Source organism: Stenella coeruleoalba (assembly GCF_951394435.1).
Source record: "Stenella coeruleoalba genome assembly, contig: scaffold_195, whole genome shotgun sequence".
Lineage (NCBI taxonomy): Eukaryota > Metazoa > Chordata > Mammalia > Artiodactyla > Delphinidae > Stenella > Stenella coeruleoalba.
The window spans coordinates 281,601-302,756 of NW_027645980.1; the positions used below are offsets into that span (position 1 = coordinate 281,601).

At 44.4% G+C, this 21,156-nt stretch overlaps 1 long non-coding RNA gene across 8 annotated transcripts in view; it reads right to left on the reverse strand.

Moving 5' to 3' along the window:
* Positions 1-21,156, reverse strand: part of LOC307181412 — a 505,184-nt gene that overhangs the window by 215,978 nt on the left and 268,050 nt on the right. The gene's annotated exons all lie outside the window — the stretch shown is intronic.

Genomic DNA, 21,156 nt, shown 5'->3' on the forward strand with positions numbered 1-21,156 from the left:
AAATGACAGCTATCGTCCAAAAATAGACTGAAGTAAGGCTGCCAAGAGGACTTGAAAGCGGGGCAGAATTGCAGGAAACCGATTTCAGGAGGTAGACTGGAATTGCATTGAAAGCATAGGAAAAGAGGCAGAACGTCCCCAATGATGCACTTGGCCAAAAAGGGCGTATGTGTTTTTTCCTGAATATATTCAGGAAAAGACGCATACACCCTTTTTGGCCAACCAAGCAAGCTTGCAAAGGAAATCTGCACTACAATGAAGTCTCACTTCCCCTCGGTCAAAAGGGCCTTCTGAAAAAAGTGTAAAATCCAGAAAGGCAGGACAGGCCATGGAGAACTGGGAGCCTTGTTATGCTGATGGGCGGGATGTAAATTGCCATCAGACACTCGGGAGAAGTGTATGGTGTTTCCTGAAACATCTAAAAAACAAAGCAACAGAGCCTAGGGACCTGCCACTTATGGTCCTATAGCTTAGGGAAATTAAAATCAAAAAGACACAGCCACCCCAAAGTTTGGGACGCCTCTGTTTACAAGAACCTCGTTTACAGTACAAGTTCAACATCGCAGAAAGTGAAAAATGGATAAAGAAGTTGTGGTATTTACTTACAAAGCAATATCACTCAGCAATGAAATCTATGTCATCAGGCCCTTAGCATCACAATGAGTGGATTCAGGTATGATGATTCTAACTGAAATAAGTCACACAGAAAATGAAACATCATAAGATATCAGTAATACACGGAATGTAAACTTGGCTACACAGGAACTGAATTACAGAACAGAACAGGGTCTCAAATTTAGAAAACCAACTTATGCTTGCTTAAGGGTAAAGGTGAGTTGGGGTGCTGCATAAAACCAGAGATTGAAATGAGCACAGATAAAGTTCCTTAAGTCAAATATGGAATAGACAAGAGCTACTCCTTGCTCAACGAAATGGACTCAACACCGCATATTAAACGCCTAAGAATGTACCTGACTAGTAAGTATCTTAAAACCTATGGATTGCTATGTCTCCGAAAGAGAATCAAGCATGTGTACAGGGGCATAAACGCAACAGTGATAGGATTGGAGAGGTTCGGTGAGCAAATGAAGACCCTTTGAAGTCATATTGCATGGTACCCATTCCACGGGTCTCAACTCTCCAGGTTTAAGGTATTCTTCCTTCAGCTAAAACATGCATGTGGAACCCAAGTATGATCAACCATGTGAACGGGAGACGTGTTCAAATATGTCTCAGTTTTCCTCCCCTGGTACTCGGGTTCAACATTCCAGACGCTTTACTAACACTCTCCCCACTTGGAGAGTCAGTCCCTTTAACCTCCTGTTTGGCCCAGTTTGCAATTTCTGCGGAAGATGAACAGGAATAGCGAGAACCAATGAGAGGCTAGCTGGAGGTGTCTGGACGGGCAAATTTAACTCTCATTTCCCACCAGGAAGAGGAATTAACCAAAGGCTCAGCATGCCGGGCCGGAACCAGATTAGGGCCTGAAGCCATGCTGCGGTGTTGCGGCCAGCTCAAAAGAAACCGAGTTGAAGAAAGGAGCTCAGGGGCACTGTAATTCACAAACCTGCAGAGTTATAAATGACAGCTATCGTCCAAAAATAGACTGAAGTAAGGCTGCCAAGAGGACTTGAAAGCGGGGCAGAATTGCAGGAAACCGATTTCAGGAGGTAGACTGGAATTGCATTGAAAGCATAGGAAAAGAGGCAGAACGTCCACAATGATGCACTTGGCCAAAAAGGGCGTATGCGTTTTTTCCTGAATATATTCAGGAAAAAACGCATACGCCCTTTTTGGCCAACCAAGCAAGCTTGCAAAGGAAATCTGCACTACAATGAAGTCTCACTTCCCCCCGGTCAAAAGGGCCATCTGAAAAAAGTGTAAAATCCAGAAAGGCAGGACAGGCCATGGAGAACTGGGAGCCTTGTTATGCTGATGGGCGGGATGTAAATTGCCAACAACCACTCGGGAGAAGTGTATGGTGTTTCCTGAAACATCTAAAAAACAAAGCAACAGAGCCTAGGGCACTTCCACTTATGGTCCTATAGCTTAGGGAAATTAAAATCAAAAAGACACAGCCACCCCAAAGTTTGGAACGGCTCTGTTTACAAGAACCTCGTTTACAGTACAAGTTCAACATCACAGAAAGTGAAAAATGGAGAAAGAATTTGTGGTATTTACTTACAAAGCAATATCACTCAGCAATGAAATCTGTGTCATCAGGCCCTTAGCAGCACAATGAGTGGATTCAGGTATGATGATTCTAACTGAAGTAAGTCACACAGAAAAAGAAACATCATAAGATATCAGTAATACACGGAATGTAAACTTGGCTACACAGGAACTGAATTACAGAACAGAACAGGGACTCAAATTTAGAAAAACAACTTATGCTTGCTTAAGGGGAAAGGTGAGTTGGGGTGCTGCATAAAACCAGAGATTGAAATGAGCACAGATAAAGTTCCTTAAGCCAAATATGGAATAGACAAGAGCTACTCCTTGCTCAACGAAATGGACTCAACACCGCATATTAAACGCCTAAGAATGTACCTGACTTGTAAGTATCTTAAAACCTATGGATTGCTATGTCTCCAAAAGAGAATCAAGCATGTGTACAGGGGCATAAACGCAGCAGTGATAGGATTGGAGAGGTTCGGTGAGCAAATGAAGACCCTTTGAATTCATATTGCATGGTACCCATTCCACGGGTCTCAACTCTCCAGGTTTAAGGTATTCTTCCTTCAGCTAAAACATGCATGTGGAACCTAGAGTATGATCAACCATGTGATCGGGAGATGTGTTCAAATATGTCTCAGTTTTCGTACCCTGGTACTCGGGTGCAACATTCCAGACGCTTTACTAACACTCTCCCCACTTGGAGAGTCAGCGCCTTTAACCTCCTGTTTGGCCCAGTTTGCAATTTCTGCGGAAGATGAACAGGAATAGCGAGAACCAATGAGAGGCTAGCTGGAGGTGTCTGGACGGGCAAATTTAACTCTCATTTCCCACCAGGAAGAGGAAATAACCAAAGGCTCAGCGTGCCGTACCGGAACCAGATTAGGGCCTGAAGCCGTCCTGCGGTGTTGCGGCCAGGTCACAAGAAAGCGAGTTGAAGAAAGGAGCTCAGGGGCACTGTAATTCACAAACCTGCAGAGTTATAAATGACAGCTATTGTCCAAAAATATACTGAAGTAAGGCTGCCAAGAGGACTTGAAAACGGGGCAGAATTGCAGGAAACCGACTTCAGGAGGTAGACTGGAATTGCATTGAAAGCATAGGAAAAGAGGCAGAACGTCCACAATGATGCACTTGGCCAAAAAGGGCGTATGCGTTTTTTCCTGAATATATTCAGGAAAAAACGCATACGCCCTTTTTGGCCAACCAAGCACGCTTGCAAAGGAAATCTGCACTACAATGAAGTCTCACTTCCCCCCGGTCAAAAGGGCCATCTGAAAAAAGTGTACAATCCAGAAAGGCAGGACAGGCCATGGAGAACTGGGAGCCTTGTTATGCTGATGGGCGGGATGTAAATTGCCAACAGACACTCAGGAGAAGTGTATGGTGTTTCCTGAAACATCTAAAAAACAAAGCAACAGAGCCTAGGGCACTTCCACTTATGGTCCTATAGCTTAGGGAAATTAAAATCAAAAAGACACAGCCACCCCAAAGTTTGGAACGGCTCTGTTTACAAGAACCTCGTTTACAGTACAAGTTCAACATCGCAGAAAGTGAAAAATGGATAAAGAGTTGTGGTATTTACTTACAAAGCAATATCACTCAGCAATTAAATCTGTGTCATCAGGCCCTTAGCAGCACAGTGAGTGGATTCAGGTATGATGATTCTAACTGAAATAAGTCACACAGAAAAAGAAACATCATAAGATATCAGTAATACACGGAATGTAAACTTGGCTACACAGGAACTGAATTACAGAACAGAACAGGGTCTCAAATTTAGAAAACCAACTTATTCTTGCTTAAGAGGAAAGGTGAGTTGGGGTGCTGCATAAAATCAGAGATTGAAATGAGCACAGATAAAGTTCCTTAAGCCAAATATGGAATAGACAAGAGCTACTCCTTGCTCAACGAAATGGACTCAAAACCCCATATTAAACCCCTAAGAATGTACCTGACTAGTAAGTATCTTAAAACCTATGGATTGCTATGTCTCCAAAAGAGAATCAAGCGTGTGTACAGGGGAATAAACGCAGCAGTGATAGGATTGGAGAGGTTCGGTGAGCAAATGAAGACCCTTTGAAGTCATATTGCATGGTACCCGTTACACGGGTCTCAACTCTCCAGGTTTAAGGTATTCTTCCTTCAGCTAAAACATGCATGTGGAACCCAGAGTATGATCAACCATGTGAACGGGAGACGTGTTCAAATATGTCTCAGTTTTCCTCCCCTGGTACTCGGGTGCAACATTCCACACGCTTTACTAACACTCTCCCCACTTGGAGAGTCAGCGCCTTTAACCTCCTGTTTGGCCCAGTTTGCAATTTCTGCGGAAGATGAACAGGAATAGCGAGAACCAATGAGAGGCTAGCTGGAGGTGTCTGGACGGGCAAATTTAACTCTCATTTCCCACCAGGAAGAGGAATTAACTAAAGGCTCAGCATGCCTGGCCGGAACAAGATTAGGGCCTGAAGCCATCCTGCGGTGTTGCGGCCAGGTCACAAGAAAGCGAGTTGAAGAAAGGAGCTCAGGGGCACTGTAATTCACAAACCTGCAGAGTTATAAATGACAGCTATCGTCCAAAAATAGACTGAAGTAAGGCTGCCAAGAGGACTTGAAAGCGGGGCAGAATTGCAGGAAACCGATTTCAGGAGGTAGACTGGAATTGCATTGAAAGCATAGGAAAAGAGGCAGAACGTCCCCAATGATGCACTTGGCCAAAAAGGGCGTATGCGTTTTTTCCTGAATATATTCAGGAAAAAACGCATACGCCCTTTTTGGCCAACCAAGCAAGCTTGCAAAGGAAATCTGCACTACAATGAAGTCTCACTTCCCCTCGGTCAAAAGGGCCATCTGAAAAAAGTGTAAAATCCAGAAAGGCAACAGGCCATTGAGAACTGGGAGCCTTGTTATGCTGATGGGCGGGATGTAAATTGCCAACAGACACTTGGGAGAAGTGTATGGTGTTTCCTGAAACATCTAAAAAACAAAGCAACAGAGCCTAGGGCACTTCCACTTATGGTCCTATAGCTTAGGGAAATTAAAATCAAAAAGACACAGCCACCCCAAAGCTTGGAATGGCTCTGTTTACAAGAACCTCGTTTACAGTACAAGTTCAACATCGCAGAAAGTGAAAAATGGATAAAGAACATGTGGTACTTACGTACAATGCAGTATCACTCAGCAATGAAATCTATGTCATCAGGCCCGTAGCAGCATAATGAGTAGATTCAGTTACGATGATTCTAACTGAAATAAGTCACACAGAAAAAGAAACATCATAAGATATCACTAATACACGGAATGTAAACTTGGCTACACAGGAACTGAATTCCAAAACAGAACAGGTTCTCAAATTTAGAAAACCAACTTATGCCTGCTTAAGGGTAAAGGTGAGTTGGGTTGCTGCATAAAACCAGAGATTGAAATGAGCACAGATAAAGTTCCTTAAGCCAAATATGGAATAGACAAGAGCTACTCCTTGCTCAACGAAATGGACTCAACACCGCATATTAAACGCCTAAGAATGTACCTGACTAGTAAGTATCTTAAAACCTATGGATTGCTATGTCTCCGAAAGAGAATCAAGCATGTGTACAGGGGCATAAACGCAGCAGTGATAGGATTGGAGAGGTTCGGTGAGCAAATGAAGACCCTTTGAAGTCATATTGCATGGTACCCATTCCACTGGTTTCAACTACCCAGGTTTTAGGTATTCTTCCTTCAGCTAAAACATGCATGTGGAACCCAGAGTATGATCAACCATGTGATCGGGAGACGTGTTCAAATATGTCTCAGTTTTCCTCCCCTGGTACTCGGGTGCAACATTCCAGACGCTTTACTAACACTCTCCCCACTTGGAGAGTCAGCGCCTTTAACCTCCTGTTTGGCCCAGTTTGCAATTTCTGCGGAAGATGAACAGGAATAGCGAGAACCAATGAGAGGCTAGCTGCAGGTGTCTGGACGGGCAAATTTAACTCTCATTTCCCAACAGGAAGAGGAAATAACCAAAGGCTCAGCGTGCCGTACCGGAACCAGATTAGGGCCTGAAGCCATCCTGCGGTGTTGCGGCCAGGTCACAAGAAAGCGAGTTGAAGAAAGGAGCTCAGGGGCACTGTAATTCACAAACCTGCAGAGTTATAAATGACAGCTATCGTCCAAAAATAGACTGAAGTAAGGCTGCCAAGAGGACTTGAAAGCGGGGCAGAATTGCAGGAAACCGATTTCAGGAGGTAGACTGGAATTGCATTGAAAGCATAGGAAAAGAGGCAGAACGTCCACAATGATGCACTTGGCCAAAAAGGGCGTATGCGTTTTTTCCTGAATATATTCAGGAAAAAACGCATACGCCCTTCTTGGCCAACCAAGCAAGCTTGCAAAGGAAATCTGCACTACAATGAAGTCTCACTTCCCCCCGGTCAAAAGGGCCATCTGAAAAAAGTGTAAAATCCAGAAAGGCAGGACAGGCCATGGAGAACTGGGAGCCTTGTTATGCTGATGGGCGGGATGTAAATTGCCAACAACCACTCGGGAGAAGTGTATGGTGTTTCCTGAAACATCTAAAAAACAAAGCAACAGAACCTAGGGCACTTCCACTTATGGTCCTATAGCTTAGGGAAATTAAAATCAAAAAGACACAGCCACCCCAAAGTTTGGAACGGCTCTGTTTACAAGAACCTCGTTTACAGTACAAGTTCAACATCGCAGAAAGTGAAAAATGGATAAAGAAGTTGTGGTATTTACTTACAAAGCAATATCACTCAGCAATGAAATGTATGTCATCAGGCCCTTAGCATCACAATGAGTGGATTCAGGTATGATGATTCTAACTGAAGTAAGTCACACAGAAAAAGAAACATCATAAGATATCAGTAATACACGGAATGTAAACTTGGCTACACAGGAACTGAATTACAGAACAGAACAGGGTCTCAAATTTAGAAAACCAACTTATGCTTGCTTAAGGGTAAAGGTGAGTTGGGGTGCTGCATAAAACCAGAGATTGAAATGAGCACAGATAAAGTTCCTTAAGTCAAATATGGAATAGACAAGAGCTACTCCTTGCTCAACGAAATGGACTCAACACCGCATATTAAACGCCTAATGTACCTGACTAGTAAGTATCGTAAAACCTATGGATTGCTATGTCTCCAAAAGAGAATCAAGCATGTGTACAGGGGCATAAACGCAGCAGTGATAGGATTGGAGAGGTTCGGTGAGCAAATGAAGACCCTTTGAAGTCATATTGCATGGTACCCATTCCACGGGTCTCAACTCTCCAGGTTTAAGGTATTCTTCCTTCAGCTAAAACATGCATGTGGAACCCAAGTATGATCAACCATGTGAACGGGAGACGTGTTCAAATATGTCTCAGTTTTCCTCCCCTGGTACTCGGGTGCAACATTCCAGATGCTTTACTAACACTCTACCCACTTGGAGAGTCAGCGCCTTTAACCTCCTGTTTGGCCCACTTTGCAATTTCTGCGGAAGATGAACAGGAATAGCGAGAACCAATGAGAGGCTAGCTGGAGGTGTCTGGACGGGCAAATTTAACTCTCATTTCCCACCAGGAAAAGGAAATAACCAAAGGCTCAGCGTGCCATACCGGAACCAGATTAGGGCCTGAAGCCATCCTGCGGTGTTGCGGCCAGGTCACAAGAAAGCGAGTTGAAGAAAGGAGCTCAGGGGCACTGTAATTCACAAACCTGCAGAGTTATAAATGACAGCTATCGTCCAAAAATATACTGAAGTAAGGCTGCCAAGAGGACTTGAAAGCGGGGCAGAATTGCAGGAAACCGATTTCAGGAGGTAGACTGGAATTGCATTGAAAGCATAGGAAAAGAGGCAGAACGTCCACAATGATGCACTTGGCCAAAAAGGGCGTATGCGTTTTTTCCTGAATATATTCAGGAAAAAACGCATACGCCCTTTTTGGCCAACCAAGCAAGCTTGCAAAGGAAATCTGCACTACAATGAAGTCTCACTTCCCCCCGGTCAAAAGGGCCATCTGAAAAAAGTGTAAAATCCAGAAAGGCAGGACAGACCATGGAGAACTGGGAGCCTTGTTATGCTGATGGGCGGGATGTAAATTGCCAACAGACACTCGGGAGAAGTGTATGGTGTTTCCTGAAACATCTAAAAAACAAAGCAACAGAGCCTAGGGCACTGCCACTTATGGTCCTATAGCTTAGGGAAATTAAAATCAGAAAGACACAGCCACCCCAATGTTTGGGACGCCTCTGTTTACAAGAACCTCGTTTACAGTACAAGTTCAACATCGCAGAAAGTGAAAAATGGATAAAGAAGTTGTGGTATTTACTTACAAAGCAATATCACTCAGCAATGAAATCTATGTCATCAGGCCCTTAGCATCACAATGAGTGGATTCAGGTATGATGATTCTAACTGAAATAAGTCACACAGAAAAAGAAACATCATAAGATATCAATAATACACGGAATGTAAACTTGGCTACACAGGAACTGAATTACAGAACAGAACAGGGTCTCAAATTTAGAAAACCAACTTATGCTTGCTTAAGGGTAAAGGTGAGTTGGGGTGCTGCATAAAACCAGAGATTGAAATGAGCACAGATAAAGTTCCTTAAGTCAAATATGGAATAGACAAGAGCTACTCCTTGCTCAACGAAATGGACTCAACACCGCATATTAAACGCCTAAGAATGTACCTGACTAGTAAGTATCTTAAAACCTATGGATTGCTATGTCTCCGAAAGAGAATCAAGCATGTGTACAGGGGCATAAACGCAGCAGTGATAGGATTGGAGAGGTTCGGTGAGCAAATGAAGACCCTTTGAAGTCATATTGCATGGTACCCATTCCACGGGTCTCAACTCTCCAGGTTTAAGTTATTCTTCCTTCAGCTAAAACATGCATGTGGAACCCAAGTATGATCAACCATGTGAAAGGGAGACGTGTTCAAATATGTCTCAGTTTTCCTCCCCTGGTACTCGGGTGCAACATTCCAGACCCTTTACTAACACTCTCCCGACTTGGAGAGTCAGCGCCTTTAACCTCCTGTTTGGCCCAGTTTGCAATTTCTGCGGAAGATGAACAGGAATAGGGAGAACCAATGAGAGACTAGCTGGAGGTGTCTGGACGGGCAAATTTAACTCTCATTTCCCACCAGGAAGAGGAAATAACCAAAGGCTCAGCGTGCCGTGCCGGAACCAGATTAGGGCCTGAAGCCATCCTGCGGTGTCGCGGCCAGCTCAAAAGAAAGCGAGTTGAAGAAAGGAGCTCAGGGTCTCTGTAATTCACAAACCTACATAGTTATAAATGACAGCTATCGTCCAAAAATATACTGAAGTAAGGCTGCCAAGAGGACTTGAAAGCGGGGCAGAATTGCAGGATACCGATTTCAGGAGGTAGACTGGAATTGCATTGAAAGCATAGGAAAAGAGGCAGAACGTCCACAATGATGCACTGTGCCAAAAGGGCGTATGCGTTTTTTCCTGAATATATTCAGGAAAAAACGCATACGCCCTTTTTGGCCAACCAAGCAAGCTTGCAAAGGAAATCTGCACTACAATGAAGTCTCACTTCCCCCCGGTCAAAAGAGCCATCTGAAAAAAGTGTAAAACCCAGAAAGGCAGGACAGGCCATGGAGAACTGGGAGCCTTGTTATGCTGATGGGCGGGATGTAAATTGCCAACAGACACTCGGGAGATGTGTATGGTGTTTCCTGAAACATCTAAAAAACAAAGCAACAGAGCCTAGGGCACTTCCACTTATGGTCCTATAGCTTAGGGAAATTAATATCAAAAAGACACAGCAACCCCAAAATTTGGGATGGCTCTTTTTACAGAAATCTCTTCTACAGCACAAGTTAAATATCCCAGAGAGCAAATAATGGATAAAGAAGTTGCGGTACTTATGTACAACAGAATACCACTCAGCAATGAAATCTATGTCACCAGGCCCGTACCAGCATAATGAGTGCATTGAGGCACGATGATTCTAAGTGAAATAAGTCACACAGAAAAAGAAACATCATAAGGTATCACTAATACACGGAATGTGAACTTGGCTACACATGAACTGAATTACAAAACAGAACAGGGTCTCAAGTTTAGAAAACCAACTTATGCCTGCTTAAGGGGGAAGGTGAGTTGGGGTGCTGCATAAAAGCAGAGTTTGAAATTAGCACAAATACCGTTCCATAAGCCAAATATGTAATAGACAAGAGCTACCCCTTGCTCAACGAAATGGATTCAACAATGAGGTATCACCTCACACCTGGTAGAATAGGCATCATTGAAAATCTACAAACAAAAAATGCTGGAAATGGTGTGGAGAAAAGGAACCCTCTTCCACTATTGTTGGGAATATAAATTGATACAGTCATTATGGAGAACAATATGGAATTTCTTAAGAAACTAACAATAGAATTACCATATGATACAGCAATCCCAGTACTGGACATATACCCAGACAAAACCATAAATCAAAATGAGTCATTCACCGCAATGTTCATTGCATCACTATTTACAATATCGAGGTAATGGAAGCAACCTAAATGCCCACAGACAGACGAATGCATAAAGCTGTGGTACATATATAAAATGGAATATTACTAAGCCATGAAAAGGAATGAAATTGGGTCATTTGTAGAGACGTCGATGGATCTAGAGACTGTCATACAGAGTGAAGTAAGTCAGAAGGAGAAAAACAAATCTTGTATATTCATGCATATATGTGGAACCTAGAAAAACTGTACAGATTAACCATTTTGCAAGGCATAAATAGAGCAACAGATGTAGACAACAAACGTATGGACAACAAGGGGGGAAAGCTGTTGGGGGGGTGGTGGTGGGAGGAGTTGAGAGACTGGGATTGGCATGTATACATTTATATGTATAAAATAGATAACCAATAAGAACCTGCTGTATAAAAATATAAAATAAAATTCAAAATTAAAAAGAAGTAAAATTTAAAAAATAAAACAGAAAAAACAATTATTCCCTGCACATACATGTATTTATATGAATAAATTATTTCCATGCTTATATCTGTAAATACAAAAAAGAGGAATAAAATCTACCTTGAACCAAAAACGAAAAAGAGAAAAAAAACACAGAACCCACCAGTTCCACAGAGGAAAACCATATCAGGGCACTTGCTCCAGTTGTAAACAATTCTGAAGTTGGTCAGTGGTGGGGAATCGTCTCCCATTCAGCCAGCAGCCCCCACGCAACAAGCGTCCTCATTGCAAAGCTGGGGCACCGTGCCGAGGCATCTGTGAGTAAACGTGAGCTGAGCCCCAGGCCAGTTGCTGCTGAACTATTCCCACCCGTCCCAGGTAAAACACCTGAATATATACAAGGACTTGAAAGCCTAGAGGAAGGGCCATAGAGCCACACGAGTGACAGCATGCCGGCCGACTTGGTGCCTGCAGGCCAGCCAGGATGGTCCTGGCCCTGGGTGCTCTTCTGGAAGATTTCCATTTCCCTGCCTGAGATACCCGTCCTGTCCCTGCCCCCACTGCTTTTTTCCTTCCTCACCTCTGCCCAGGGAGAAATTCCAGCAGCAGGTATGGGTGACACATCCTCTTCTTTAGCAGGTGGCAGCCTGGCAACTGCTGCAGAAAGTCCAGCAGAGCCCCACTCACACTGGGCCACCCACAAAGCCGTGGCCTCTCACTCCCTCCCACCAGCCCAGCCCCGAGACTGCTGACAGGGCAGAGAAAATGGCGTCAGGCACGGCTGCAGGGGCTCTTGCTGCCTGGAGTGGTATTTATATTGATCTCAACCCAGGCACACCTGGGGAGGGCTGGCCGGCACGGTAAGGCTGCCCAGCTCAGCCAATCATCACCCCTCAGGGGCTCACAGTTGCAGAAAATGGAACTTGCTGAACCGGCCAGGTCCAAGGAACAGGTGTGGGCTCCTGAGAGTCAGGATAGACAAGGGGCTGCAGCTTTGGCTTGTTTTCTAATCATTTTATCTGGCCCATGAGTGGGAGACAACTTCAAGAAAACCCTCTCCTAATGAGAGGAACCCAGGAGTCAGGCAGAGGAGGGGTGGGTGGTGGTTGGAGACAGAGGCCTGGTGCCCCGGGTGCAGTGGAAGTCTCTGGAAGACCAGGTGGAGGGAGGCCTCACGGAGTGATGCCCAGGGTCACAGACCTGTCGCAGCTGCTGTTTGTTAGTTCAAGTCCTGCTCTGAGGTGCTCTGTGTCAGCTCTGAGCGACAGGTGAGCTGGGGGTGCTCTGCAATGAGGGCTATGTGCACGGTTCCTGTGTGCCCAGCCCTGCCACGGTACCTGCAAGGGTAGCTCTGTATCCTGGGAGGGGCCTGACCACGAGAGCCCCGTGGGCTGGGGTGGGGGTGGGGTACCTGCCCAGGTGAGCTCCATATTCTGGGATTGGTCTGACCACGAGAGCCCCATGGGCTGCTGGGGACCTGGTAAAGGATGTCAGGACAGTCAGTGAAGCCACCGAGGATATACCTCCAGTTGCTCCTAATTCCTACACCCTGCTGGTCATTCTACCAACCACCAGGACATGGTATTCTGTATTAGTCTTCAATGATGCCTTCTTTTGTATTCCATTAGTCCCAGAGTCACAAGAAATTTTGGCTTGTGAGTGGCAGGACTCAACATACAACTAAAACAATACTTCCGGGCCGTCTGGCCCCAAGGGTGCAAAAATTCCCACACCATCTTTGGGGAAAGCTTAGCTAAAGACCTAAAAGTTCTACCTCTGGAAAAGGAAACCCTCCTTCAATATGCAGACGACATTCTGATCACCAGCCCTACTAAGGAGGCCTCTGAACTACCAAGCCAATAAAGGATAGAAGTTGTCCAAGAAAAAGCTCAAATATCACAGACTGCGGTGACCTGCCTGGGCTTCATTCTCACAGAAGGTCAGAGAAGCCCATCCCAGGAAAGGGAAGAAACCATTTTCAGCCTTACCCCTTTCTAAAACTAGAAGACAGCTTAGGGGTTCCTGGGGAGGCCAGGGTTTGCTGCTTCTGGATCCCTAGCTACAGTCTACTAGCTGGGCCTCTATATGAAACACTGAAAGGAAAAGATGATGATCCTTTTGAATAGAATCCAGAAGTGGCCTTTCAAGAATGGAAAGAGCAGTCAATTCAGACCCTTGCCCTGGAACTCCCTAATTTAGCTAAACTCTTTGACCTTTACATTCCCGGTGAAATGTGAATCGCCATTGGAGAATTAGTGCAAAAACTGGGACCACTTGAAATGGAACAATGCAAGAATGCCATCCAGGTAGGATAAACTACGGTCACTAAGGGGCTTGGCCCACTGCCACATCTGGCCAAGATACTGGCGGTATCTAAAAACCTGGAAATTGTTCGGCCACCTCCCTCCTAAGGGAAAAGGACCCCACGTGGTGATCCTAACCACCAACCATGCCCTGAAGTTGCAGGGTTCGCTCCGTGGGCACACCGACCTCGAGTGAGGAGGCCCTCCAACTCCAACATCCAGAGAGATAACCGGGGGCAACAGGGCACCATGACGACTCGTGTGAACATCACTTGACCTGGAGTTTCTCTCATAAAACAACAAGAGTGTGTCCCAAAAGAGTAGACTACTGCTTGCAGGACTTACTGCACCCAGAGGGGAGCTAATAATCTTGGCGGGGGAACAGTATACCACACTGTCACCATAGAAAAGCCTACAGACACCGTGATGATGGTGGCCAATAAGACCGGCTGGACTCCTGTTTACTTCAAAAGGCTGTTGACTCAGTAGCCATCATGGTCCTTGATCACCACTGACCCTGGACTGTCTGGGAGTTGAGCGGGCAGGGCTCTGACACCTGGTGCTGTTTGTACGTTAATTCAGGGGCCTAACTGAAGAAAGCGCAGACTACTGGTCAGAGCATCTAGGCTGGCAGAGACGGTCAGCCTAAGGTGGCCGAACAAATGTGGGGCGGGGTGAAACCGGCCCCCACAGCGTCTCTGCACATCTCTTTCCTGGACCCTTAAAGGTCATTAGAATCTATAACACTTCCAATGCTGGTGCTCAGGTGGACGAGCAGGGAGGCAGGGGTCCTGGGGACAATCAACGTCACCGGGAGGCTGCTGGGGAGAAGCTCTGACCCTCGCCCCAGGGTATGAGGGCTCCCAACTCAGCACTCAGCAGTTACAGAAGAAGGGTCTGCACCCTCAGCACTCCAAGAATGAGGAACGGGACAAAAGGCAGAGGAGGGGTTTGTCCCCAGCAAAGCCCATTAAAAATCCCTGGGAGATAAAAATAGAATCTGGGCAATAAAGTCAAGTCTAACCTTTTTTATCCTTTGTGCTTTGTCTAATTTCACGTGCTCCTAGGGTCCCGCATGCAGAGGTTCCACACCCGGCACTTCAGACCAGATTTCCTAGTGCAGAATGGCTGGGTCGACACCTCAGCTCCTGGGGCCCAGTGCAGACTCCACGATATAGAGCCTGAGCTACAGCCAACCCGGCCCTCGAGAGCTCCGCCGCCTCCCTCCCTCCCACTGACTCTGACAGGATCTCTACACAGCAGCCCAGCCCACAGCCCACGGGGTAGTGCATGCTCTCACCTCTCCATTCTCTGATCAAAATATAAAGTTTCCTTTGCTTGTGAACCAAACTCAGTCTCGATCTGTTGGCCCCAATGACACTGGGCAGGGGGACACTTGTTGGGGTCCACTCTGGAGGATCAGTAACAGAAATTGAGACTATTGTAACCTCAATGAACAGATGTGTGAGCCAAACTGTAGTTAACATAGAACAGTGTATAAGGCTCGGGTAAAATAAGATGTTTTTAACACTTCCATTTGATATTTCCATCACTTTTTATAAGCAAGTTCAGTGAAAAGGTTTGTCTTATTTGTCAGGTCAATATTAGAGAAACGAAGTGATTTCTTTCCAAGGATGTACAGCTAATAATCTTGGTTAAACCTTCAATCTTGTTTTAAATGCTTTTCCATTGAAAATGATACCTCTCTTTCAGCTCCCCCATTTCTGAGAAGTATAAAATCTTATAATTTATTATTACCAAAGGGGAAAGGTGGGAGGAGGGATAAATTAACAGTTTGGAATGAACACATACACACTGCTATGTATAAAATAGATCATCAACAAGGAACTACTGTATAGCACAGGGAACTACACTCAACATTTTGCAATAACCTATAAGGGGAAATAATCTGAAAAAGAATAGATATTTTTATTGACATCATCTATCAATGACAGTTAAAGTGTAGCCTAAGGGAAGCTGGTGGTGAGTGCTTCTGACCCTGAAGACTTCAATCATCTAAAGTTTGGACTCTGCCTACTTCCCAAGGCCCTTAATGAACATATGTGTAGCCGTAGCTTAAAAACTTCCCCAGTTTGGGTTTCGGGGAGACACTGATTTTGAAAAAGCCCTGGTGTTCTCCTTACATGAATGGGACTCTTCCTACTGCTAAAACATGTCTGTCACACCCAGAGGATGGTATACCATCTGATCGGGAAGAGTTTGGAAAAGGCATCTCATCTCCTCATCTCCTGGTGCTCGGGTTCACCCCTCCAGCGTCTTTACTAACAGTCTCCCCACTTGGAGATGTCAGCACTGTCAACATCCTGTTGCGTACAGTTTGGAATTTGTCCAGAGGATGAAGCGGAAGGATGAGGAACAATGAGAGACAAGTCCTAGGTGTTCAGACAGGCACATGTCACTCTAATTTCCAATCAGGAAGACGAATTGACCAAAGGCTAGGGTTGCCCATGGAAACAGTATAGGGCTTGAGGAAATCCCGCTGCTTTGTGGCCAGTTCCCATAAACACGAGTTGAACAATGGAACTCAGGGGCAGTAAAATTCACAAAACTGCAGAGTTGAAAATATCCATCACTGAAAAATGTCTTGAGGAAAGTCAGAGAAAAGGACTTGTAAGCAAGGGAGAATGGCAGGAAAGGGATTTGAGGAGGTAGAAAGGACTCGCCATTAAGCACAAGAAAAGGAGCTGAACATTGCCAACATTGCAGTTGGCCAAAAAGGGTGTATGCGTTCTTTTCTGTATATATTCAAGAAAAGGGCATACACTTTTTTAGCCAACCAAACAGGTGGGCACTGGAAGTCAATACTACAAAAGATATCACTTCGCATCAGTCAGAAGAGCCATCCTCATAAAGCGTAAACAACAGAAATGCAGGACAGGGCAACGAGAAGAGGGAGCCCTGTGAGACTTATAGTGGAAATGTATATTGCCAACGGCCATTCTGGAGAAGTGTATTGTGTTTACTAAAGCATCTAAAAAATGAGCTACAGAGCATAGGGCACTTGCACTCATGGGCGTATATCTTGGGAAAAACAAAAATCGAGAGGACACAGGCACCCCAATGTTTACCCCCTCTCTGTTTAAAAGATCCTCGACTAGGATATAACTTAAATGTCTCTGGAGGGAAAAAATGGATAGAGATGTGGTACTTAGGTAGAGTGGAATATTATTCAGCCTGGAAATCAATGAAATATGGCCAGTTGTAACGACTCCGGAGGAGTTACGTATGATCATTCTAAGTGACAGAATTCAAAAAGAAAAAGACACATATCATAAGATATCACTTAAAGGTGGAATCCAAAATGGCTACACATGAAATAAATTACAAAACAAAAACATAGTCAAATATGTAGAAAACACGCATAAGGCTGCTAAACGGGAAAGGTGGGGAGGGGTGAGGCATCATCCAGGAGGTTGAAATTAGCAAAGATACCATTCCAAATACCAAACTGATAATCAACAAGGCCTACACGGTAGCTAAAAGAACTGCACTCAGCACACTCAAGTCACCGGAAAAGAATATATACGACTGGTAAGAATCTGAAAAAGAATTTATTGATGTCTCTCTGTACGTGAATCAAGTGGATGTACAGCAGCAAGAAACAGAGCTTTGAAAATCAGCTGTAACCAATATAGTAATAAATTGAAAAAAATAAACGACAGAGAGACAGAGAAAACCTCTTACAACTTTTCCTCAGGGACGGTGATGCAACATGGATTGAACACATCTAGACCCACAGCAGGATGAGACATAAGGCTGGAAACTGTTTGCGCTAAGAGAAATGTGAGGTTGGGTGAGGAAATGCACACCCTTTAAAGTAATACTACCTGGTACCCATTCAATGGGTCCCAAATCTGCAGGTTCAAGGGATCTTCCTACAGCTAAAACATGCATGGAAAACCCAGAGGACTGTACACCATGTGATCGGGAGATGTGTCTAAAATGCACCTCATTTATCCTCTCCTGGTGCTCCTGTTCACCATTCCAGCCACGCTACTTAGAATCTCCCCACTTGGAGAATCAGCACATTTAAACTTCTGTTTCACACATTTTGCAAATTGTGAGGAGGATGAACGGGAAGAGGGGGAACCAATGAGAGAAGAGTTGTAGGGGTTTGGACGGGCACATATCACTCTAATTTCCCATTAAGAATAAGAATTAAAGAAAGGCTCAGCCTGCCTCGCCGGAGCCAAAATAGGGCCTGAAGCAATCCTGTGGGTTTGAGGCCAGCTCACAAAAGAGCAACTTAAAAAATGGAGCTCAGGGTCACTGCAATTCACAAACCTGCAGAGTTATAAATGAAAACTAACGTCCAAAAATATGTTGAGGTAAGGCAAAGAAGAGGATCTGAATGCAAGACAGAATTGCAAGAAACAGATTTCAAGAGATAGATTGGACTCGTCTTTAACGCACATGAAAAGCGGCAGAATTTCGACAATGATGCAGTTGGCCCAAAAGGGCGTATGCGTTTTTTCCTGATTATATCCAGGAAAAAACGCATACGCACTTTATGGGCAACGAAGCAAGCAAGCAATGCAAATGTGCACAACAAAGAAGTCTCACTTCCCACCGGTCAAAAGGGCCATCCTAAAAAATTGTAAAAACCAGAAATGCAGGACAGGCCATGGAGAACAGGGAGCCTTTATACGCTGATGGGCAGTGTGTGAACTGCCGAGAGCCACTCTGGAGAAGTGTATGGTGGTTCCTAAATCATCTAAAAAACAGAGCTACAGAGCATAGGACACTTCCAATCATGGGAGTATATCTAGGGAAGTCTAAAAATCAACAAGACACAAGCACACCACAGTTTAGGGCTACTCTGTTTACAAGAACCTCAACTTCAGTACACCTTAAATATCCCAGGAAAGAGAACAATGGATAAAGAAGATGTGGTACTTATGTACAATGGAATATCTCTTCACCATGAAATCAATGTAATAAGGCTAGTAGAAGGATAAAGAGTGGATTTAGGTCCGATAATACTACTTGAAATAAGTCAAACAGAAAAAGAAACATATCATAAGATATCACTTATAGAGGGAGGGTAAATATGGCTGCACAAGAAATGAATTACAGAACAGAACAGTGTCTCACATTTAGAAAACACACTTATGTCAGCTTAAGGGGAAAGGAGAGGTGGGGTGATGCATAAAACCAGAGTTTGAAATTAGCACAGATACCGTTCAATAAACCAAATAGGTATTAGACAAGATCTACACCTTGCTCAATGAACAGGCCTCAACACACCCTATACACCGCAGAGAAATATATCTGAGGAATAAGAATCTTAAAACCCATGTATTGATATATCTCCATAAGGGAATCAAGTGTGTGCAGAGCGGCACAAACACAGCAGTGAAAAGGAGCTAAACCCCATTATAGAAATAAATTTTAAAAACAAAACGCTGAAACAATGAAAGAGAGAAAAATTCTTACAAAATTCGCTCAGGGGCTGTGATGCAACCTGGATTGACCACATATAAACCCACAGCTGGATAAGACATAAGGCTGGACACTTGGGGCTGACAGGATTGGTGAGCTTTGGTGAGCAACTGCCGAAAGTTTAATGCAATACTTCATGCTACTCAGTCCAAGGGTCCCAACACTCCAGGTTGAAGGGAATCTTCCTACAGCTAAACCATGCTTGGGAAACCCAGCGACTGGTATACCATATGATCGGGAAAGGTTTCTAAAACGCACCTCATTTTTCCTCTCCTGGGGCTCCGGATCGACATTCCAGCCACTTTACTAACAACATCCCCACATGGAGTCAATGCCTTTAAGTTCTGGTATCGTACAGTCTGCAGTTAGTGCAGAGGATGAATGGGAATAGGGGGAACCAGTGAGAAACTAGCTGTAGCGGTTTCAATGGGCACATGTCACTCTAATATCACATCAGTAAGAAGAATTAACCAAAGGCACAGCAGGTGCCCCAGAAGAAAAATAGGGCTTCAAGGAATCCTGTGGTTATGGGGCAATACCACAAAAATAAGAGCTAAAAAATGGAGCTAAGGGCCACTGCAATTCAAAAACCTGCAGAGTTATAAAGGCCAACTATTTTTAAAAAATATATTGAGGTAAGGTTATGAAGAGGCATTGAAAGCAAGGCAGAATTGCAGGAAACCGATTTCAGGAGGTAGACTGGAATTGCATTGAAAGCATATGAAGAGAGTCAGAAACTCGACAATGATGCACTTGGCCAAAAAGTGCGTATGTGTTTTTTCCTGAATATATTCAGGAAAAAACGCATACGCACTTTTTGGCCAACCAAGCAAGCTTGCAAAGGAAATCTGCACTACAATGAAGTCTCATTTCAACCTGGTCAAAAGGGCCATCTGAAAAAAGTGTAAAATCCATAAAGGCACGACAGGCCATGGAGAACTGGGAGCCTTCTTATGCTGATGGGCGGGATGTAAATTGCCAACAGCCACTCTGGAGAAGTGTATGGTGTTTCCTGAAACATCTAAAAAACAAAGCAACAGAACCTAGGGCACTTCCACTTATGGTCCTATAGCTTAGGGAAATTAAAATCAAAAAGACACAGCCACCCCAAAGTTTGGGACGGCTCTGTTTACAAGAACCTCGTTTACAGTACAAGTTCAATATCGCAGAAAGTGAAAAATGGATAAAGAACTTGTGGTACTTACGTACAATGCAATATCACTCAGCAATGAAATCTATGTCATCAGGCCCGTAGCAGCATAATGAGTGCATTCAGGTATGATGATTCGAACTGAAATAAGTCACACAGAAAAGAAACATCATAAGGTATCACTAATACACAGAATGTGAACTTGGCTACACATGAACTGAATTACAAAACAGAACAGTGTCTCAAGTTTAGAAAACCAACTTATGCTTGCTTAAGGGGAAGGTGAGTTGGGGTGCTGCATAAAACCAGAGATTGAAATGAGCACAGATAAAGTTCCTTAAGCCAAATATGGAATAGACAAGAGCTACTCCTTGCTCAACGAAATGGACTCAACACCCCATATTAAACGCCTAAGAATGTACCTGACTAGTAAGTATCTTAAAACCTATGGATTGCTATGTCTCCAAAAGAGAATCAAGCGTGTGTACAGGGGCATAAACGCAGCAGTGATAGGATTGGAGAGGTTCGGTGAGCAAATGAAGACCCTTTGAAGTCATATTGCATGGTACCCATTACACGGGTCTCAACTCTCCAGGTTTAAGGTATTCTTCCTTCAGCTAAAACATGCATGTGGAACCCAGAGTATGATCAACCGTGTGAACGGGAGACGTGTTCAAATATGTCTCAGTTTTCCTCCCCTGGTACTCGGGTGCAACATTCCAGACGCTTTACTAACACTCTCCCCACTTGGAGAGTCAGCACCTTTAACCTCCTGTTTGGCCCCGTTTGCAATTTCTGCGGAAGATGAACAGGAATAGGGAGAACCAATGAGAGACTAGCTGGAGGTGTCTGGACGGGCAAATTTAACTCTCATTTCCCACCAGAAAGAGGAAATAACCAAAGGCTCAGCATGCCGTGCCGGAACCAGATTAGGGCCTGAAGCCATCCAGCGGTGTTGCAGCCAGCTCACAAGAAAACGAGTTGAAGAAAGGAGCTCAGGGGCACTGTAACTCACAAACCTGCAGAGTTATAAATGACAGCTATCGTCCAAAAATAGACTGAAGTAAGGCTGCCAAGAGGACTTGAAAGCGGGGCAGAATTGCAGGAAACCAATTTCAGGAG